Source organism: Hyla sarda, unplaced genomic scaffold, assembly GCF_029499605.1.
Source record: "Hyla sarda isolate aHylSar1 unplaced genomic scaffold, aHylSar1.hap1 scaffold_1912, whole genome shotgun sequence".
Taxonomy (NCBI): domain Eukaryota; kingdom Metazoa; phylum Chordata; class Amphibia; order Anura; family Hylidae; genus Hyla; species Hyla sarda.
The window spans coordinates 1-23,246 of record NW_026608566.1 but is presented as its reverse complement, the minus strand read 5'-3'; the positions used below and the strand labels follow the sequence as shown (position 1 = coordinate 23,246).

General features: G+C 44.9%; 8 non-coding genes across 8 annotated transcripts; all 8 read right to left on the bottom strand.

Annotated features, from left to right (window-relative positions):
- Positions 1–5,556: 5,556 nt before the first annotated feature.
- On the bottom strand, positions 5,557–5,747 carry LOC130316154 (U2 spliceosomal RNA). The gene has a single exon (XR_008863525.1). It is a non-coding gene; the product is annotated as a U2 spliceosomal RNA (small nuclear RNA).
- A 2,088-nt stretch (positions 5,748–7,835) lies between these two features.
- On the bottom strand, positions 7,836–8,026 carry LOC130316152 (U2 spliceosomal RNA). The gene has a single exon (XR_008863524.1). It is a non-coding gene; the product is annotated as a U2 spliceosomal RNA (small nuclear RNA).
- A 2,084-nt stretch (positions 8,027–10,110) lies between these two features.
- On the bottom strand, positions 10,111–10,301 carry LOC130316151 (U2 spliceosomal RNA). The gene has a single exon (XR_008863523.1). It is a non-coding gene; the product is annotated as a U2 spliceosomal RNA (small nuclear RNA).
- Positions 10,302–12,382: 2,081 nt separating this feature from the next.
- LOC130316177 (U2 spliceosomal RNA) lies at positions 12,383–12,573 on the bottom strand. Its single transcript, XR_008863545.1, has one exon. It is a non-coding gene; the product is annotated as a U2 spliceosomal RNA (small nuclear RNA).
- A 2,074-nt stretch (positions 12,574–14,647) lies between these two features.
- LOC130316176 (U2 spliceosomal RNA) lies at positions 14,648–14,838 on the bottom strand. Its single transcript, XR_008863544.1, has one exon. It is a non-coding gene; the product is annotated as a U2 spliceosomal RNA (small nuclear RNA).
- Positions 14,839–16,926: 2,088 nt separating this feature from the next.
- Positions 16,927–17,117, bottom strand: LOC130316174 (U2 spliceosomal RNA). Its single transcript, XR_008863543.1, has one exon. It is a non-coding gene; the product is annotated as a U2 spliceosomal RNA (small nuclear RNA).
- Positions 17,118–19,206: 2,089 nt separating this feature from the next.
- Positions 19,207–19,397, bottom strand: LOC130316162 (U2 spliceosomal RNA). The gene has a single exon (XR_008863533.1). It is a non-coding gene; the product is annotated as a U2 spliceosomal RNA (small nuclear RNA).
- A 2,102-nt stretch (positions 19,398–21,499) lies between these two features.
- Positions 21,500–21,690, bottom strand: LOC130316150 (U2 spliceosomal RNA). Its single transcript, XR_008863522.1, has one exon. It is a non-coding gene; the product is annotated as a U2 spliceosomal RNA (small nuclear RNA).
- Between the last annotated feature and the right edge of the window lie 1,556 nt (positions 21,691–23,246).

The window sequence follows — 23,246 nt, the reverse complement described above, 5'->3', positions numbered from 1 at the left end:
CATCAACAACTCTTTGTAAAGAGAAGGAACTTTCACAAAAAACATTAATATCATCCATATAGCCACACACTTTAAGGGTGGCACTATTACCTCCAGGAACTGGCACTCCTTTTATTATTTTATCATTCCTTATTACGTTTAACAGAGGTTCTATTGCACATATAAACAGTATAGGAGACAGAGGGCAGCCTTGCTTTACCCCTGATGATAAATTAATAAAATCTGTAAGGAAACCATTTATTAAAATCCTGCTAAAAGAACCTTTATATAAGAGAGCAATTTGCTTAATAAATATGTTAGGAAAACCCATGCGTTGTAAAACCATCCATAAAAAACAATGTGATACTCTATCGAACGCTTTATGAAAATCTAGAGATAGAATGGCTAGATTTTGATTCCGCTCTTGCTGATACCATATGACGTCCCTAATAGCATTTAAAGGTTCAGCTACACTCCTTCCTGGGACACCACATACCTGATCCACATGGATGACCTTGTGCAAAAATGGCTTCATTCTGTTAACAAAAATTTTTGACATAATCTTATAATCAACATTAAGAAGCGTAATTGGTCTCCAATTTTCTAAGCTGTTCCTATCCCCCTTTTTGGGGATCAGAGACACTATACCACTCCTCCAAGATAAAGGTAGAACATCAGAATTAAAAGCCTCCTTAAAAATATTAAGCAAATCATCTTTAAAAATTTCCCAAAAGGTTTTATAAAACTCTACAGGAAGTCCATCAGAACCTGGTGTTTTACCTGTGGATAAACTTTTAGCAGCAATTTCTAATTCTTGGCATCTTACTTCTGTGCAAAGTGCATCTTGGTCCTCCTTACTTAAACCACAATCTAAAGTGCTTAGGAGAAAATTAGCAGCAAATATATCAATGGGTTTCTCATTAAACAGATCTTGATAAAAGGATTTAGCTTTGGATAACATTCCTACATTAGTAGTTTCATCCTCAATGTTAATCATTAACTTTTTTGTTTCCATTACCTTTTTAAAAAAGAATCTTGTACACTTTTCATCCTTCTCTTTACATTCAACTTTGGAGTTAAAAATTATTTCTTTCCCTTTGTTAGTTATAGCCTTCTGAATATCACTTTTAACACTTAAAATCAGATCGTCTACATATACACCCAGCTCTTTGAGTTGATAATAGGTTTGTAGTTTTGTGTTAAGATCTCTATACCATTTCAATTTCTCTTTTGTTTTTTTAACACCCATCTTAATAAAATACTCTTTAAATTTTACCTTGCAGAATTCCCACCATGCTAAAAGAGTATTACAATTAGTCCTTGAGTTCTGCAATTTTTTAAAAAGATAGATAAAATTACATTTAATTTCTTCATCTTCAAGCAAAGAGACATTCAGACGCCAGACTCCTTTGGCTCTGCAAACCCCATCAAACTTACATGTAGCAGATAAAATCTTATGATCTGAAAAAAAGGTAGAAGTCAATTGCATATTCCCATAAAATGCAAATCCAGAAGCAAAAATATAATCAATCCTTGACATATAAAGGCTATTCCCCCAGGTATACCCAGGGTCATTAGGGAAAGAGGTTCTCCACAAATCTTTTAAATTAAAATCAACTATAAAATCCTTTAGTTGTTTTTCAGTCTTATCTTTCCTTTGTTCAGATCCTCCAGCCCGCTCCTCTCCTGCCATTATACAATTAAAATCACCAGCGATGATAAGCGGGGATGAACCCGGTAAATAAAACTGAATTTTCTCTAATAAATCAGATCTTTCATCCTTATCTGGAGAGGCATATACATTTAAAAGTCTCATATTCATGTCATTATAAATAATATGAACGAGCAGGGCTCTACCGGGTACAATGTCTGTGAAGGAGGTAACTTTATACTCACTGCTCTTGAACAGTATGCCAACACCAGTCACTTTCCTCTCATTATCCCCTGACCACACAGACGGGCCAAGAGTCCATTCAGATCTCAAAGATGAATAATTGATATCATAATCAATGGCACATTCCTGTAAAAATAAAATGTCTGTAGGCAAAGAAGACAAGAAAGAAAATAAAGCAGCCCTCCTCTCTGGGCTCTTCAAACTCCTCACATTGAAGGAGGAGATATTAACACTTGGTAGCTCCTGGGTCATTCATTATCCTCAGACAAAGAACCCCAATCTGTAGGTGGTGACACAAATTCCTCAATATTAACAGGGTCGGATGCTGTTGTAACCTTTTGGCAGACAATCTCCACGTTCCCCTCGTCCGCACTAACTCGACCACTCCTTTTGATGTTAAGGCCCTTTTCCTCTTTCCGGTCTCTGCTTTTCCTCTTTCGCCGTTCTTCTACATCCATCTCCTCTGTATCCCTTCTGGGCGGTCCAGGACCCTCAACTTCCATGAGAGGAGAACCCCTCACTTCTGTCTCAGGTCCCACGACCTTCCCCGGGGACACAATGCTTTTGGAGACATGAGCCACAGCAGGTATCACAGGAATTCCGGTAGCAGAAGACTCAGGCATCACTTTCAGGGTGTGGGTCTTAGGCACAGGCACAGCATCCATGGAGCTCTTCCTCATCGAGGGACCAGCCGACGTAGCCACAATATTGGCCCAGGAGCGTTGAGGACAATCCTTAAAAGCGTGTCCTTTCTGCTTACACACATTACACAGAATCTCATTTTGACAGTCCAAAGTGGTGTGGCCTTTTTGGCCACATCTTTTGCAAATAACCACTTCCTCTTTGCAAGATTCTTGTGTATGACCATATTCATGGCATTTCCTGCAATAATACGGCATCCCAGGGTAGAATAAATAGCCACGTTTACGCCCAATTAAAAAATTTGCAGGTGGGCGACACAGACCTCCAATTCCTCTCACATCTTCTCTGAACTTAACAGCAAACTTATGCTTTCCAGTCCAAAAGTCCATTGCATTCATTATTTTATGAGAGTATTTGACTTCCGCACAATATTGGTTTAAAAATAAGACAATGTCTCTTATATCCACGTATGGATCGTGCATAGTAACCACCAGTGGAACATCGCCATTAGAATATAGAGCAATGAAAACAAGTCCTTTCATATCCTCCTCATTGGCAAGCTCCCGAACTTTCTCAAACATATGGTCACATGCAGATGCGGAAGTCAAGGTAAGAATGAAAAGTCCTTTACCTGGGTCTTTTAGGCAAAACACATCTTCTCTCTGAATGTGCAATAAATCCAGCATAATTCTCTTGACAAAAAATTCCAAAGTCATCTTCTCCTTTTTCTCCTCATCCACTTCAATACGGAAGGTGTTCTTAATCCGAGTTTCAGTATGCGCAGCAAACCTAAGGGTCGCCATGGGGGATCGCCTTCCCGTTCTTTGTAAGTCCTCCTCCTATAGCAGCATGAGGCTTAAGACGGCTAAAAAACCGCCGATGCCTCAAGGCCGAAGGTTCGACGAACTCAGAGCCCCTTGACAAGATACAAGATCTTAGCCAAAAGGCCGAGAAGCGATAACCGTGAAAGGGGCGGGCCCAACAAGGTCCCCTTCATGGGCACTATCACTGCTTGCTGTCAGGGAGGCTGCCAGACAATTTTCCATGCACACTCTGGGCTGGGGGGCAGTCAACCACCAGTACACACAGCAGAACCTAAACCCATACCATTATTGCTAAGCAGCAAGACAGGGGCCCATTGCACTCCCACGGGGCCTTTTTAAATGCAATCCATAACCCGGATTTGCCAGGAACCCTTCTTACTCCTCCTACTTGCATGTGACACTGGGCTTAGGATCTGCATAGGAAACACACACACAAGCACACACCTACCTTTGTTGCCTGCAGATGCCTCCTTGGCTGTCCCCAAACGGTATCAAACCAACACCCACGGGAAGCTGTAAGCATAGAGGACATGCCTGCACCCCATTGGACTTACCTGTGTGGGTTAAATCCGGGTTATTTGACAACCTATGGCGGTGATGGTTCTGCTCAGGCAGAGCAGTGCTGATGCTCCTCATAAAGCTGTCGCTGCTGTGAAGGTTCTAGGTGACATCACAAATCCCTATGGTTACATACACAACAAAGCTGGGTTGTTGTTGTTTACACTCTGCAAGGCCTGTGGAAGTGAGTGACATCATAGCACTGTAGTTCTGAGGGTTCTAGATGGATGCAACAATCTCCTGTTGCTTCTATGAAGGCCGTAATAGACGACATCACCAAACAGCTCCATAGTCACATACACAGCAAAGGAGAGATGTTGTTTACACCTAGTGATGTCAGTGGTATTGAGTGACATCACAGCACAGTGCTAAGGCTCCTGGGCCTGGACACAGCAGCGGCTGCAATATCTCAACGGAGAATACGTTTATATATATGTGTGTGTGTGCGCGTATATATATATATATATATATATATATATATATATATATTTCTCCGCCGAAATCACTTTTAAACCCATTTCCACCTTTTTTTCCCTTCTCTTCCTCTTACTTTTTTTTCACGTTTTTTTACGTTTTTCTCCTTTTCGCCTCTTTTCTGGGCGTATTATTCTTCTTTTTCTTCTTTTTTTTCGTCTAATGCATACCCCATCAGTGCAGCAATGCTTATTCAATACCGCCAGCAGATGGAGACACTGGGGGATAATTTTCTAAGGATTTATACTGATTTTTCCTGTCTGAATTTGTCGCACAGAAAGTTGCAGGCCAAATATGTGTGACATTTCTGCGACTTTAGCTTCTAGAGCATTTTTACAACATTATACATAGGTGCTGAATACATAAAAAGCGACTGTTCAGCGACAGACAAGTCGCATCGGCTGAAAGTAGGCCAGAATGTCAGTCCATGTTGGAGCAGGTTTAGATACAGTCTAAAGTATAGATCTCAAAGTCTGTGCACAGAATTTAGCAAGGGCCTCGCACCTTCTGATGCATCAGGTAGGTGCACAATAGCATAGCCTAACCCTCTGTACTTTGGTCTATATTGATGCGGGACATAGACAGCCAGCTGATGACCAATCCATTAGTGCAATGGATGGCTGGAAGCATTTGTCTTTGCCTTTGCAATACCACAGAAGCAATGCATGGTCAATGTACAGCAATGACACACCTGTGTGAACAGCCAGGAGACCCCCCCCCCCCCCCCCCCCATGTTATGTTACATAGTTACATAGTTAGTACGGTCGAAAAAAGACATATGTCCATCAAGTTCAACCAGGGAATTAAGGGGTAGGGGTGTGGCGCGATATTGGGGAAGGGATGAGATTTTATATTTCTTCATAAGCATTAATCTTATTTTGTCAATTAGGAACATTCAGCACCCACCCGCTATCAAGGCAGCTGCCTATCATGTCATGCCCTACCTGCACAGGTGTGCTGGCTACTCAAATGATCCAATTAAGGAGGCCATTTAGTCAGCAGCAGCAGAAGTCCTGTGCCTGGACGCTCCAACAGCGGCCAGACACAAGCAGAAGCAGCAGAAGCAGCAGCACCACCTTTTGTTTTTTGGCTGCAGCAGCAGCAAGGCCCACAGGGCTGGCTAGCTGGCTAGCCAGCAAGCAGGTAGCAATGAAAGTAGGAATCTTTCTTTTTAACCCTGTAAGGGGGTGGTGCACTGTACCCGAAGATACTGCCATATCGGGTCAATGCATAGGGCGACGGAAGCAAGCTTCGAAATCGGCCCCCGTTCTCAAAAATCCATTTAATATATGGTCCCCAGATAGGGGACGTATCAGATATTAAACTGATAAGAACAGATACTACACTTGATCTTAGCCAAAAGGCCGAGAAGCGATAACCGTGAAAGGGGCGGGCCCAACAAGGTCCCCTTCATGGGCACTATCACTGCTTGCTGTCAGGGAGGCTGCCAGACAATTTTCCATGCACACTCTGGGCTGGGGGGCAGTCAACCACCAGTACACACAGCAGAACCTAAACCCATACCATTATTGCTAAGCAGCAAGACAGGGGCCCATTGCACTCCCACGGGGCCTTTTTAAATGCAATCCATAACCCGGATTTGCCAGGAACCCTTCTTACTCCTCCTACTTGCATGTGACACTGGGCTTAGGATCTGCATAGGAAACACACACACAAGCACACACCTACCTTTGTTGCCTGCAGATGCCTCCTTGGCTGTCCCCAAACGGTATCAAACCAACACCCACGGGAAGCTGTAAGCATAGAGGACATGCCTGCACCCCATTGGACTTACCTGTGTGGGTTAAATCCGGGTTATTTGACAACCTATGGCGGTGATGGTTCTGCTCAGGCAGAGCAGTGCTGATGCTCCTCATAAAGCTGTCGCTGCTGTGAAGGTTCTAGGTGACATCACAAATCCCTATGGTTACATACACAACAAAGCTGGGTTGTTGTTGTTTACACTCTGCAAGGCCTGTGGAAGTGAGTGACATCATAGCACTGTAGTTCTGAGGGTTCTAGATGGATGCAACAATCTCCTGTTGCTTCTATGAAGGCCATAATAGACGACATCACCATACAGCTCCATAGTCACATACACAGCAAAGGAGAGATGTTGTTTACACCTAGTGATGTCAGTGGTATTGAGTGACATCACAGCACAGTGCTAAGGCTCCTGGGCCTGGACACAGCAGCGGCTGCAATATCTCAACGGAGAATACGTTTATATATATGTGTGTGTGTGCGCGTATATATATATATATATATATATATATATATATATATATATATATATATATATTTCTCCGCCGAAATCACTTTTAAACCCATTTCCACCTTTTTTTCCCTTCTCTTCCTCTTACTTTTTTTTCACGTTTTTTTACGTTTTTCTCCTTTTCGCCTCTTTTCTGGGCGTATTATTCTTCTTTTTCTTCTTTTTTTTCGTCTAATGCATACCCCATCAGTGCAGCAATGCTTATTCAATACCGCCAGCAGATGGAGACACTGGGGGATAATTTTCTAAGGATTTATACTGATTTTTCCTGTCTGAATTTGTCGCACAGAAAGTTGCAGGCCAAATATGTGTGACATTTCTGCGACTTTAGCTTCTAGAGCATTTTTACAACATTATACATAGGTGCTGAATACATAAAAAGCGACTGTTCAGCGACAGACAAGTCGCATCGGCTGAAAGTAGGCCAGAATGTCAGTCCATGTTGGAGCAGGTTTAGATACAGTCTAAAGTATAGATCTCAAAGTCTGTGCACAGAATTTAGCAAGGGCCTCGCACCTTCTGATGCATCAGGTAGGTGCACAATAGCATAGCCTAACCCTCTGTACTTTGGTCTATATTGATGCGGGACATAGACAGCCAGCTGATGACCAATCCATTAGTGCAATGGATGGCTGGAAGCATTTGTCTTTGCCTTTGCAATACCACAGAAGCAATGCATGGTCAATGTACAGCAATGACACACCTGTGTGAACAGCCAGGAGACCCCCCCCCCCCCCCCCCATGTTATGTTACATAGTTACATAGTTAGTACGGTCGAAAAAAGACATATGTCCATCAAGTTCAACCAGGGAATTAAGGGGTAGGGGTGTGGCGCGATATTGGGGAAGGGATGAGATTTTATATTTCTTCATAAGCATTAATCTTATTTTGTCAATTAGGAACATTCAGCACCCACCCGCTATCAAGGCAGCTGCCTATCATGTCATGCCCTACCTGCACAGGTGTGCTGGCTACTCAAATGATCCAATTAAGGAGGCCATTTAGTCAGCAGCAGCAGAAGTCCTGTGCCTGGACGCTCCAACAGCGGCCAGACACAAGCAGAAGCAGCAGCACCACCTTTTGTTTTTTGGCTGCAGCAGCAGCAGCAAGGCCCACAGGGCTGGCGGGCTGGCTAGCCAGCAAGCAGGTAGCAATGAAAGTAGGAATCTTTCTTTTTAACCCTGTAAGGGGGTGGTGCACTGTACCCGAAGATACTGCCATATCGGGTCAATGCATAGGGCGACGGAAGCAAGCTTCGAAATCGGCCCCCGTTCTCAAAAATCCATTTAATATATGGTCCCCAGATAGGGGACGTATCAGATATTAAACTGATAAGAACAGATACTACACTTGATCTTAGCCAAAAGGCCGAGAAGCGATAACCGTGAAAGGGGCGGGCCCAACAAGGTCCCCTTCATGGGCACTATCACTGCTTGCTGTCAGGGAGGCTGCCAGACAATTTTCCATGCACACTCTGGGCTGGGGGGCAGTCAACCACCAGTACACACAGCAGAACCTAAACCCATACCATTATTGCTAAGCAGCAAGACAGGGGCCCATTGCACTCCCACGGGGCCTTTTTAAATGCAATCCATAACCCGGATTTGCCAGGAACCCTTCTTACTCCTCCTACTTGCATGTGACACTGGGCTTAGGATCTGCATAGGAAACACACACACAAGCACACACCTACCTTTGTTGCCTGCAGATGCCTCCTTGGCTGTCCCCAAACGGTATCAAACCAACACCCACGGGAAGCTGTAAGCATAGAGGACATGCCTGCACCCCATTGGACTTACCTGTGTGGGTTAAATCCGGGTTATTTGACAACCTATGGCGGTGATGGTTCTGCTCAGGCAGAGCAGTGCTGATGCTCCTCATAAAGCTGTCGCTGCTGTGAAGGTTCTAGGTGACATCACAAATCCCTATGGTTACATACACAACAAAGCTGGGTTGTTGTTGTTTACACTCTGCAAGGCCTGTGGAAGTGAGTGACATCATAGCACTGTAGTTCTGAGGGTTCTAGATGGATGCAACAATCTCCTGTTGCTTCTATGAAGGCCATAATAGACGACATCACCAAACAGCTCCATAGTCACATACACAGCAAAGGAGAGATGTTGTTTACACCTAGTGATGTCAGTGGTATTGAGTGACATCACAGCACAGTGCTAAGGCTCCTGGGCCTGGACACAGCAGCGGCTGCAATATCTCAACGGAGAATACGTTTATATATATGTGTGTGTGTGCGCGTATATATATATATATATATATATATATATATATATATATATATATTTCTCCGCCGAAATCACTTTTAAACCCATTTCCACCTTTTTTTCCCTTCTCTTCCTCTTACTTTTTTTTCACGTTTTTTTACGTTTTTCTCCTTTTCGCCTCTTTTCTGGGCGTATTATTCTTCTTTTTCTTCTTTTTTTTCGTCTAATGCATACCCCATCAGTGCAGCAATGCTTATTCAATACCGCCAGCAGATGGAGACACTGGGGGATAATTTTCTAAGGATTTATACTGATTTTTCCTGTCTGAATTTGTCGCACAGAAAGTTGCAGGCCAAATATGTGTGACATTTCTGCGACTTTAGCTTCTAGAGCATTTTTACAACATTATACATAGGTGCTGAATACATAAAAAGCGACTGTTCAGCGACAGACAAGTCGCATCGGCTGAAAGTAGGCCAGAATGTCAGTCCATGTTGGAGCAGGTTTAGATACAGTCTAAAGTATAGATCTCAAAGTCTGTGCACAGAATTTAGCAAGGGCCTCGCACCTTCTGATGCATCAGGTAGGTGCACAATAGCATAGCCTAACCCTCTGTACTTTGGTCTATATTGATGCGGGACATAGACAGCCAGCTGATGACCAATCCATTAGTGCAATGGATGGCTGGAAGCATTTGTCTTTGCCTTTGCAATACCACAGAAGCAATGCATGGTCAATGTACAGCAATGACACACCTGTGTGAACAGCCAGGAGACCCCCCCCCCCCCCCCATGTTATGTTACATAGTTACATAGTTAGTACGGTCGAAAAAAGACATATGTCCATCAAGTTCAACCAGGGAATTAAGGGGTAGGGGTGTGGCGCGATATTGGGGAAGGGATGAGATTTTATATTTCTTCATAAGCATTAATCTTATTTTGTCAATTAGGAACATTCAGCACCCACCCGCTATCAAGGCAGCTGCCTATCATGTCATGCCCTACCTGCACAGGTGTGCTGGCTACTCAAATGATCCAATTAAGGAGGCCATTTAGTCAGCAGCAGCAGAAGTCCTGTGCCTGGACGCTCCAACAGCGGCCAGACACAAGCAGAAGCAGCAGAAGCAGCAGCACCACCTTTTGTTTTTTGGCTGCAGCAGCAGCAAGGCCCACAGGGCTGGCTAGCTGGCTAGCCAGCAAGCAGGTAGCAATGAAAGTAGGAATCTTTCTTTTTAACCCTGTAAGGGGGTGGTGCACTGTACCCGAAGATACTGCCATATCGGGTCAATGCATAGGGCGACGGAAGCAAGCTTCGAAATCGGCCCCCGTTCTCAAAAATCCATTTAATATATGGTCCCCAGATAGGGGACGTATCAGATATTAAACTGATAAGAACAGATACTACACTTGATCTTAGCCAAAAGGCCGAGAAGCGATAACCGTGAAAGGGGCGGGCCCAACAAGGTCCCCTTCATGGGCACTATCACTGCTTGCTGTCAGGGAGGCTGCCAGACAATTTTCCATGCACACTCTGGGCTGGGGGGCAGTCAACCACCAGTACACACAGCAGAACCTAAACCCATACCATTATTGCTAAGCAGCAAGACAGGGGCCCATTGCACTCCCACGGGGCCTTTTTAAATGCAATCCATAACCCGGATTTGCCAGGAACCCTTCTTACTCCTCCTACTTGCATGTGACACTGGGCTTAGGATCTGCATAGGAAACACACACACAAGCACACACCTACCTTTGTTGCCTGCAGATGCCTCCTTGGCTGTCCCCAAACGGTATCAAACCAACACCCACGGGAAGCTGTAAGCATAGAGGACATGCCTGCACCCCATTGGACTTACCTGTGTGGGTTAAATCCGGGTTATTTGACAACCTATGGCGGTGATGGTTCTGCTCAGGCAGAGCAGTGCTGATGCTCCTCATAAAGCTGTCGCTGCTGTGAAGGTTCTAGGTGACATCACAAATCCCTATGGTTACATACACAACAAAGCTGGGTTGTTGTTGTTTACACTCTGCAAGGCCTGTGGAAGTGAGTGACATCATAGCACTGTAGTTCTGAGGGTTCTAGATGGATGCAACAATCTCCTGTTGCTTCTATGAAGGCCATAATAGACGACATCACCAAACAGCTCCATAGTCACATACACAGCAAAGGAGAGATGTTGTTTACACCTAGTGATGTCAGTGGTATTGAGTGACATCACAGCACAGTGCTAAGGCTCCTGGGCCTGGACACAGCAGCGGCTGCAATATCTCAACGGAGAATACGTTTATATATATGTGTGTGTGTGCGCGTATATATATATATATATATATATATATATATATATATATATATTTCTCCGCCGAAATCACTTTTAAACCCATTTCCACCTTTTTTTCCCTTCTCTTCCTCTTACTTTTTTTTCACGTTTTTTTACGTTTTTCTCCTTTTCGCCTCTTTTCTGGGCGTATTATTCTTCTTTTTCTTCTTTTTTTTCGTCTAATGCATACCCCATCAGTGCAGCAATGCTTATTCAATACCGCCAGCAGATGGAGACACTGGGGGATAATTTTCTAAGGATTTATACTGATTTTTCCTGTCTGAATTTGTCGCACAGAAAGTTGCAGGCCAAATATGTGTGACATTTCTGCGACTTTAGCTTCTAGAGCATTTTTACAACATTATACATAGGTGCTGAATACATAAAAAGCGACTGTTCAGCGACAGACAAGTCGCATCGGCTGAAAGTAGGCCAGAATGTCAGTCCATGTTGGAGCAGGTTTAGATACAGTCTAAAGTATAGATCTCAAAGTCTGTGCACAGAATTTAGCAAGGGCCTCGCACCTTCTGATGCATCAGGTAGGTGCACAATAGCATAGCCTAACCCTCTGTACTTTGGTCTATATTGATGTGGGACATAGACAGCCAGCTGATGACCAATCCATTAGTGCAATGGATGGCTGGAAGCATTTGTCTTTGCCTTTGCAATACCACAGAAGCAATGCATGGTCAATGTACAGCAATGACACACCTGTGTGAACAGCCAGGAGACCCCCCCCCCCCCCCATGTTATGTTACATAGTTACATAGTTAGTACGGTCGAAAAAAGACATATGTCCATCAAGTTCAACCAGGGAATTAAGGGGTAGGGGTGTGGCGCGATATTGGGGAAGGGATGAGATTTTATATTTCTTCATAAGCATTAATCTTATTTTGTCAATTAGGAACATTCAGCACCCACCCGCTATCAAGGCAGCTGCCTATCATGTCATGCCCTACCTGCACAGGTGTGCTGGCTACTCAAATGATCCAATTAAGGAGGCCATTTAGTCAGCAGCAGCAGAAGTCCTGTGCCTGGACGCTCCAACAGCGGCCAGACACAAGCAGAAGCAGCAGAAGCAGCAGCACCACCTTTTGTTTTTTGGCTGCAGCAGCAGCAAGGCCCACAGGGCTGGCTAGCTGGCTAGCCAGCAAGCAGGTAGCAATGAAAGTAGGAATCTTTCTTTTTAACCCTGTAAGGGGGTGGTGCACTGTACCCGAAGATACTGCCATATCGGGTCAATGCATAGGGCGACGGAAGCAAGCTTCGAAATCGGCCCCCGTTCTCAAAAATCCATTTAATATATGGTCCCCAGATAGGGGACGTATCAGATATTAAACTGATAAGAACAGATACTACACTTGATCTTAGCCAAAAGGCCGAGAAGCGATAACCGTGAAAGGGGCGGGCCCAACAAGGTCCCCTTCATGGGCACTATCACTGCTTGCTGTCAGGGAGGCTGCCAGACAATTTTCCATGCACACTCTGGGCTGGGGGGCAGTCAACCACCAGTACACACAGCAGAACCTAAACCCATACCATTATTGCTAAGCAGCAAGACAGGGGCCCATTGCACTCCCACGGGGCCTTTTTAAATGCAATCCATAACCCGGATTTGCCAGGAACCCTTCTTACTCCTCCTACTTGCATGTGACACTGGGCTTAGGATCTGCATAGGAAACACACACACAAGCACACACCTACCTTTGTTGCCTGCAGATGCCTCCTTGGCTGTCCCCAAACGGTATCAAACCAACACCCACGGGAAGCTGTAAGCATAGAGGACATGCCTGCACCCCATTGGACTTACCTGTGTGGGTTAAATCCGGGTTATTTGACAACCTATGGCGGTGATGGTTCTGCTCAGGCAGAGCAGTGCTGATGCTCCTCATAAAGCTGTCGCTGCTGTGAAGGTTCTAGGTGACATCACAAATCCCTTTGGTTACATACACAACAAAGCTGGGTTGTTGTTGTTTACACTCTGCAAGGCCTGTGGAAGTGAGTGACATCATAGCACTGTAGTTCTGAGGGTTCTAGATGGATGCAACAATCTCCTGTTGCTTCTATGAAGGCCATAATAGACGACATCACCAAACAGCTCCATAGTCACATACACAGCAAAGGAGAGATGTTGTTTACACCTAGTGATGTCAGTGGTATTGAGTGACATCACAGCACAGTGCTAAGGCTCCTGGGCCTGGACACAGCAGCGGCTGCAATATCTCAACGGAGAATACGTTTATATATATGTGTGTGTGTGCGCGTATATATATATATATATATATATATATATATATTTCTCCGCCGAAATCACTTTTAAACCCATTTCCACCTTTTTTTCCCTTCTCTTCCTCTTACTTTTTTTTCACGTTTTTTTACGTTTTTCTCCTTTTCGCCTCTTTTCTGGGCGTATTATTCTTCTTTTTCTTCTTTTTTTTCGTCTAATGCATACCCCATCAGTGCAGCAATGCTTATTCAATACCGCCAGCAGATGGAGACACTGGGGGATAATTTTCTAAGGATTTATACTGATTTTTCCTGTCTGAATTTGTCGCACAGAAAGTTGCAGGCCAAATATGTGTGACATTTCTGCGACTTTAGCTTCTAGAGCATTTTTACAACATTATACATAGGTGCTGAATACATAAAAAGCGACTGTTCAGCGACAGACAAGTCGCATCGGCTGAAAGTAGGCCAGAATGTCAGTCCATGTTGGAGCAGGTTTAGATACAGTCTAAAGTATAGATCTCAAAGTCTGTGCACAGAATTTAGCAAGGGCCTCGCACCTTCTGATGCATCAGGTAGGTGCACAATAGCATAGCCTAACCCTCTGTACTTTGGTCTATATTGATGCGGGACATAGACAGCCAGCTGATGACCAATCCATTAGTGCAATGGATGGCTGGAAGCATTTGTCTTTGCCTTTGCAATACCACAGAAGCAATGCATGGTCAATGTACAGCAATGACACACCTGTGTGAACAGCCAGGAGACCCCCCCCCCCCCCCCCCATGTTATGTTACATAGTTACATAGTTAGTACGGTCGAAAAAAGACATATGTCCATCAAGTTCAACCAGGGAATTAAGGGGTAGGGGTGTGGCGCGATATTGGGGAAGGGATGAGATTTTATATTTCTTCATAAGCATTAATCTTATTTTGTCAATTAGGAACATTCAGCACCCACCCGCTATCAAGGCAGCTGCCTATCATGTCATGCCCTACCTGCACAGGTGTGCTGGCTACTCAAATGATCCAATTAAGGAGGCCATTTAGTCAGCAGCAGCAGAAGTCCTGTGCCTGGACGCTCCAACAGCGGCCAGACACAAGCAGAAGCAGCAGAAGCAGCAGCACCACCTTTTGTTTTTTGGCTGCAGCAGCAGCAAGGCCCACAGGGCTGGCTAGCTGGCTAGCCAGCAAGCAGGTAGCAATGAAAGTAGGAATCTTTCTTTTTAACCCTGTAAGGGGGTGGTGCACTGTACCCGAAGATACTGCCATATCGGGTCAATGCATAGGGCGACGGAAGCAAGCTTCGAAATCGGCCCCCGTTCTCAAAAATCCATTTAATATATGGTCCCCAGATAGGGGACGTATCAGATATTAAACTGATAAGAACAGATACTACACTTGATCTTAGCCAAAAGGCCGAGAAGCGATAACCGTGAAAGGGGCGGGCCCAACAAGGTCCCCTTCATGGGCACTATCACTGCTTGCTGTCAGGGAGGCTGCCAGACAATTTTCCATGCACACTCTGGGCTGGGGGGCAGTCAACCACCAGTACACACAGCAGAACCTAAACCCATACCATTATTGCTAAGCAGCAAGACAGGGGCCCATTGCACTCCCACGGGGCCTTTTTAAATGCAATCCATAACCCGGATTTGCCAGGAACCCTTCTTACTCCTCCTACTTGCATGTGACACTGGGCTTAGGATCTGCATAGGAAACACACACACAAGCACACACCTACCTTTGTTGCCTGCAGATGCCTCCTTGGCTGTCCCCAAACGGTATCAAACCAACACCCACGGGAAGCTGTAAGCATAGAGGACATGCCTGCACCCCATTGGACTTACCTGTGTGGGTTAAATCCGGGTTATTTGACAACCTATGGCGGTGATGGTTCTGCTCAGGCAGAGCAGTGCTGATGCTCCTCATAAAGCTGTCGCTGCTGTGAAGGTTCTAGGTGACATCACAAATCCCTATGGTTACATACACAACAAAGCTGGGTTGTTGTTGTTTACACTCTGCAAGGCCTGTGGAAGTGAGTGACATCATAGCACTGTAGTTCTGAGGGTTCTAGATGGATGCAACAATCTCCTGTTGCTTCTATGAAGGCCATAATAGACGACATCACCAAACAGCTCCATAGTCACATACACAGCAAAGGAGAGATGTTGTTTACACCTAGTGATGTCAGTGGTATTGAGTGACATCACAGCACAGTGCTAAGGCTCCTGGGCCTGGACACAGCAGCGGCTGCAATATCTCAACGGAGAATACGTTTATATATATGTGTGTGTGTGCGCGTATATATATATATATATATATATATATATATATATATATATATATATATATATTTCTCCGCCGAAATCACTTTTAAACCCATTTCCACCTTTTTTTCCCTTCTCTTCCTCTTACTTTTTTTTCACGTTTTTTTACGTTTTTCTCCTTTTCGCCTCTTTTCTGGGCGTATTATTCTTCTTTTTCTTCTTTTTTTTCGTCTAATGCATACCCCATCAGTGCAGCAATGCTTATTCAATACCGCCAGCAGATGGAGACACTGGGGGATAATTTTCTAAGGATTTATACTGATTTTTCCTGTCTGAATTTGTCGCACAGAAAGTTGCAGGCCAAATATGTGTGACATTTCTGCGACTTTAGCTTCTAGAGCATTTTTACAACATTATACATAGGTGCTGAATACATAAAAAGCGACTGTTCAGCGACAGACAAGTCGCATCGGCTGAAAGTAGGCCAGAATGTCAGTCCATGTTGGAGCAGGTTTAGATACAGTCTAAAGTATAGATCTCAAAGTCTGTGCACAGAATTTAGCAAGGGCCTCGCACCTTCTGATGCATCAGGTAGGTGCACAATAGCATAGCCTAACCCTCTGTACTTTGGTCTATATTGATGCGGGACATAGACAGCCAGCTGATGACCAATCCATTAGTGCAATGGATGGCTGGAAGCATTTGTCTTTGCCTTTGCAATACCACAGAAGCAATGCATGGTCAATGTACAGCAATGACACACCTGTGTGAACAGCCAGGAGACCCCCCCCCCCCATGTTATGTTACATAGTTACATAGTTAGTACGGTCGAAAAAAGACATATGTCCATCAAGTTCAACCAGGGAATTAAGGGGTAGGGGTGTGGCGCGATATTGGGGAAGGGATGAGATTTTATATTTCTTCATAAGCATTAATCTTATTTTGTCAATTAGGAACATTCAGCACCCACCCGCTATCAAGGCAGCTGCCTATCATGTCATGCCCTACCTGCACAGGTGTGCTGGCTACTCAAATGATCCAATTAAGGAGGCCATTTAGTCAGCAGCAGCAGAAGTCCTGTGCCTGGACGCTCCAACAGCGGCCAGACACAAGCAGAAGCAGCAGAAGCAGCAGCACCACCTTTTGTTTTTTGGCTGCAGCAGCAGCAAGGCCCACAGGGCTGGCTAGCTGGCTAGCCAGCAAGCAGGTAGCAATGAAAGTAGGAATCTTTCTTTTTAACCCTGTAAGGGGGTGGTGCACTGTACCCGAAGATACTGCCATATCGGGTCAATGCATAGGGCGACGGAAGCAAGCTTCGAAATCGGCCCCCGTTCTCAAAAATCCATTTAATATATGGTCCCCAGATAGGGGACGTATCAGATATTAAACTGATAAGAACAGATACTACACTTGATCTTAGCCAAAAGGCCGAGAAGCGATAACCGTGAAAGGGGCGGGCCCAACAAGGTCCCCTTCATGGGCACTATCACTGCTTGCTGTCAGGGAGGCTGCCAGACAATTTTCCATGCACACTCTGGGCTGGGGGGCAGTCAACCACCAGTACACACAGCAGAACCTAAACCCATACCATTATTGCTAAGCAGCAAGACAGGGGCCCATTGCACTCCCACGGGGCCTTTTTAAATGCAATCCATAACCCGGATTTGCCAGGAACCCTTCTTACTCCTCCTACTTGCATGTGACACTGGGCTTAGGATCTGCATAGGAAACACACACACAAGCACACACCTACCTTTGTTGCCTGCAGATGCCTCCTTGGCTGTCCCCAAACGGTATCAAACCAACACCCACGGGAAGCTGTAAGCATAGAGGACATGCCTGCACCCCATTGGACTTACCTGTGTGGGTTAAATCCGGGTTATTTGACAACCTATGGCGGTGATGGTTCTGCTCAGGCAGAGCAGTGCTGATGCTCCTCATAAAGCTGTCGCTGCTGTGAAGGTTCTAGGTGACATCACAAATCCCTATGGTTACATACACAACAAAGCTGGGTTGTTGTTGTTTACACTCTGCAAGGCCTGTGGAAGTGAGTGACACCATAGCACTGTAGTTCTGAGGGTTCTAGATGGATGCAACAATCTCCTGTTGCTTCTATGAAGGCCGTAATAGACGACATCACCAAACAGCTCCATAGTCACATACACAGCAAAGGAGAGATGTTGTTTACACCTAGTGATGTCAGTGGTATTGAGTGACATCACAGCACAGTGCTAAGGCTCCTGGGCCTGGACACAGCAGCGGCTGCAATATCTCAACGGAGAATACGTTTATATATATATGTGTGTGTGTGCGCGTATATATATATATATATATATATATATATATATATATATATATATATATATTTCTCCGCCGAAATCACTTTTAAACCCATTTCCACCTTTTTATCCCTTCTCTTCCTCTTACTTTTTTTTCACGTTTTTTTACGTTTTTCTCCTTTTCGCCTCTTTTCTGGGCGTATTATTCTTCTTTTTCTTCTTTTTTTTCGTCTAATGCATACCCCATCAGTGCAGCAATGCTTATTCAATACCGCCAGCAGATGGAGACACTGGGGGATAATTTTCTAAGGATTTATACTGATTTTTCCTGTCTGAATTTGTCGCACAGAAAGTTGCAGGCCAAATATGTGTGACATTTCTGCGACTTTAGCTTCTAGAGCATTTTTACAACATTATACATAGGTGCTGAATACATAAAAAGCGACTGTTCAGCGACAGACAAGTCGCATCGGCTGAAAGTAGGCCAGAATGTCAGTCCATGTTGGAGCAGGTTTAGATACAGTCTAAAGTATAGATCTCAAAGTCTGTGCACAGAATTTAGCAAGGGCCTCGCACCTTCTGATGCATCAGGTAGGTGCACAATAGCATAGCCTAACCCTCTGTACTTTGGTCTATATTGATGCGGGACATAGACAGCCAGCTGATGACCAATCCATTAGTGCAATGGATGGCTGGAAGCATTTGTCTTTGCCTTTGCAATACCACAGAAGCAATGCATGGTCAATGTACAGCAATGACACACCTGTGTGAACAGCCAGGAGACCCCCCCCCCCCCATGTTATGTTACATAGTTACATAGTTAGTACGGTCGAAAAAAGACATATGTCCATCAAGTTCAACCAGGGAATTAAGGGGTAGGGGTGTGGCGCGATATTGGGGAAGGGATGAGATTTTATATTTCTTCATAAGCATTAATCTTATTTTGTCAATTAGGAACATTCAGCACCCACCCGCTATCAAGGCAGCTGCCTATCATGTCATGCCCTACCTGCACAGGTGTGCTGGCTACTCAAATGATCCAATTAAGGAGGCCATTTAGTCAGCAGCAGCAGAAGTCCTGTGCCTGGACGCTCCAACAGCGGCCAGACACAAGCAGAAGCAGCAGAAGCAGCAGCACCACCTTTTGTTTTTTGGCTGCAGCAGCAGCAAGGCCCACAGGGCTGGCTAGCTGGCTAGCCAGCAAGCAGGTAGCAATGAAAGTAGGAATCTTTCTTTTTAACCCTGTAAGGGGGTGGTGCACTGTACCCGAAGATACTGCCATATCGGGTCAATGCATAGGGCGACGGAAGCAAGCTTCGAAATCGGCCCCCGTTCTCAAAAATCCATTTAATATATGGTCCCCAGATAGGGGACGTATCAGATATTAAACTGATAAGAACAGATACTACACTTGATCTTAGCCAAAAGGCCGAGAAGCGATAACCGTGAAAGGGGCGGGCCCAACAAGGTCCCCTTCATGGGCACTATCACTGCTTGCTGTCAGGGAGGCTGCCAGACAATTTTCCATGCACACTCTGGGCTGGGGGGCAGTCAACCACCAGTACACACAGCAGAACCTAAACCCATACCATTATTGCTAAGCAGCAAGACAGGGGCCCATTGCACTCCCACGGGGCCTTTTTAAATGCAATCCATAACCCGGATTTGCCAGGAACCCTTCTTACTCCTCCTACTTGCATGTGACACTGGGCTTAGGATCTGCATAGGAAACACACACACAAGCACACACCTACCTTTGTTGCCTGCAGATGCCTCCTTGGCTGTCCCCAAACGGTATCAAACCAACACCCACGGGAAGCTGTAAGCATAGAGGACATGCCTGCACCCCATTGGACTTACCTGTGTGGGTTAAATCCGGGTTATTTGACAACCTATGGCGGTGATGGTTCTGCTCAGGCAGAGCAGTGCTGATGCTCCTCATAAAGCTGTCGCTGCTGTGAAGGTTCTAGGTGACATCACAAATCCCTATGGTTACATACACAACAAAGCTGGGTTGTTGTTGTTTACACTCTGCAAGGCCTGTGGAAGTGAGTGACACCATAGCACTGTAGTTCTGAGGGTTCTAGATGGATGCAACAATCTCCTGTTGCTTCTATGAAGGCCATAATAGACGACATCACCAAACAGCTCCATAGTCACATACACAGCAAAGGAGAGATGTTGTTTACACCTAGTGATGTCAGTGGTATTGAGTGACATCACAGCACAGTGCTAAGGCTCCTGGGCCTGGACACAGCAGCGGCTGCAATATCTCAACGGAGAATACGTTTATATATATATGTGTGTGTGTGCGCGTATATATATATATATATATATATATATATATATATATATATATATATATATATATATATTTCTCCGCCGAAATCACTTTTAAACCCATTTCCACCTTTTTATCCCTTCTCTTCCTCTTACTTTTTTTTCACGTTTTTTTACGTTTTTCTCCTTTTCGCCTCTTTTCTGGGCGTATTATTCTTCTTTTTCTTCTTTTTTTTCGTCTAATGCATACCCCATCAGTGCAGCAATGCTTATTCAATACCGCCAGCAGATGGAGACACTGGGGGATAATTTTCTAAGGATTTATACTGATTTTTCCTGTCTGAATTTGTCGCACAGAAAGTTGCAGGCCAAATATGTGTGACATTTCTGCGACTTTAGCTTCTAGAGCATTTTTACAACATTATACATAGGTGCTGAATACATAAAAAGCGACTGTTCAGCGACAGACAAGTCGCATCGGCTGAAAGTAGGCCAGAATGTCAGTCCATGTTGGAGCAGGTTTAGATACAGTCTAAAGTATAGATCTCAAAGTCTGTGCACAGAATTTAGCAAGGGCCTCGCACCTTCTGATGCATCAGGTAGGTGCACAATAGCATAGCCTAACCCTCTGTACTTTGGTCTATATTGATGCGGGACATAGACAGCCAGCTGATGACCAATCCATTAGTGCAATGGATGGCTGGAAGCATTTGTCTTTGCCTTTGCAATACCACAGAAGCAATGCATGGTCAATGTACAGCAATGACACACCTGTGTGAACAGCCAGGAGACCCCCCCCCCCCCCCCCCATGTTATGTTACATAGTTACATAGTTAGTACGGTCGAAAAAAGACATATGTCCATCAAGTTCAACCAGGGAATTAAGGGGTAGGGGTGTGGCGCGATATTGGGGAAGGGATGAGATTTTATATTTCTTCATAAGCATTAATCTTATTTTGTCAATTAGGAACATTCAGCACCCACCCGCTATCAAGGCAGCTGCCTATCATGTCATGCCCTACCTGCACAGGTGTGCTGGCTACTCAAATGATCCAATTAAGGAGGCCATTTAGTCAGCAGCAGCAGAAGTCCTGTGCCTGGACGCTCCAACAGCGGCCAGACACAAGCAGAAGCAGCAGAAGCAGCAGCACCACCTTTTGTTTTTTGGCTGCAGCAGCAGCAAGGCCCACAGGGCTGGCTAGCTGGCTAGCCAGCAAGCAGGTAGCAATGAAAGTAGGAATCTTTCTTTTTAACCCTGTAAGGGGGTGGTGCACTGTACCCGAAGATACTGCCATATCGGGTCAATGCATAGGGCGACGGAAGCAAGCTTCGAAATCGGCCCCCGTTCTCAAAAATCCATTTAATATATGGTCCCCAGATAGGGGACGTATCAGATATTAAACTGATAAGAACAGATACTACACTTGATCTTAGCCAAAAGGCCGAGAAGCGATAACCGTGAAAGGGGCGGGCCCAACAAGGTCCCCTTCATGGGCACTATCACTGCTTGCTGTCAGGGAGGCTGCCAGACAATTTTCCATGCACACTCTGGGCTGGGGGGCAGTCAACCACCAGTACACACAGCAGAACCTAAACCCATACCATTATTGCTAAGCAGCAAGACAGGGGCCCATTGCACTCCCACGGGGCCTTTTTAAATGCAATCCATAACCCGGATTTGCCAGGAACCCTTCTTACTCCTCCTACTTGCATGTGACACTGGGCTTAGGATCTGCATAGGAAACACACACACAAGCACACACCTACCTTTGTTGCCTGCAGATGCCTCCTTGGCTGTCCCCAAACGGTATCAAACCAACACCCACGGGAAGCTGTAAGCATAGAGGACATGCCTGCACCCCATTGGACTTACCTGTGTGGGTTAAATCCGGGTTATTTGACAACCTATGGCGGTGATGGTTCTGCTCAGGCAGAGCAGTGCTGATGCTCCTCATAAAGCTGTCGCTGCTGTGAAGGTTCTAGGTGACATCACAAATCCCTATGGTTACATACACAACAAAGCTGGGTTGTTGTTGTTTACACTCTGCAAGGCCTGTGGAAGTGAGTGACATCATAGCACTGTAGTTCTGAGGGTTCTAGATGGATGCAACAATCTCCTGTTGCTTCTATGAAGGCCATAATAGACGACATCACCAAACAGCTCCATAGTCACATACACAGCAAAGGAGAGATGTTGTTTACACCTAGTGATGTCAGTGGTATTGAGTGACATCACAGCACAGTGCTAAGGCTCCTGGGCCTGGACACAGCAGCGGCTGCAATATCTCAACGGAGAATACGTTTATATATATGTGTGTGTGTGCGCGTATATATATATATATATATATATATATATATATATATATATATATATATATTTCTCCGCCGAAATCACTTTTAAACCCATTTCCACCTTTTTTTCCCTTCTCTTCCTCTTACTTTTTTTTCACGTTTTTTTACGTTTTTCTCCTTTTCGCCTCTTTTCTGGGCGTATTATTCTTCTTTTTCTTCTTTTTTTTCGTCTAATGCATACCCCATCAGTGCAGCAATGCTTATTCAATACCGCCAGCAGATGGAGACACTGGGGGATAATTTTCTAAGGATTTATACTGATTTTTCCTGTCTGAATTTGTCGCACAGAAAGTTGCAGGCCAAATATGTGTGACATTTCTGCGACTTTAGCTTCTAGAGCATTTTTACAACATTATACATAGGTGCTGAATACATAAAAAGCGACTGTTCAGCGACAGACAAGTCGCATCGGCTGAAAGTAGGCCAGAATGTCAGTCCATGTTGGAGCAGGTTTAGATACAGTCTAAAGTATAGATCTCAAAGTCTGTGCACAGAATTTAGCAAGGGCCTCGCACCTTCTGATGCATCAGGTAGGTGCACAATAGCATAGCCTAACCCTCTGTACTTTGGTCTATATTGATGCGGGACATAGACAGCCAGCTGATGACCAATCCATTAGTGCAATGGATGGCTGGAAGCATTTGTCTTTGCCTTTGCA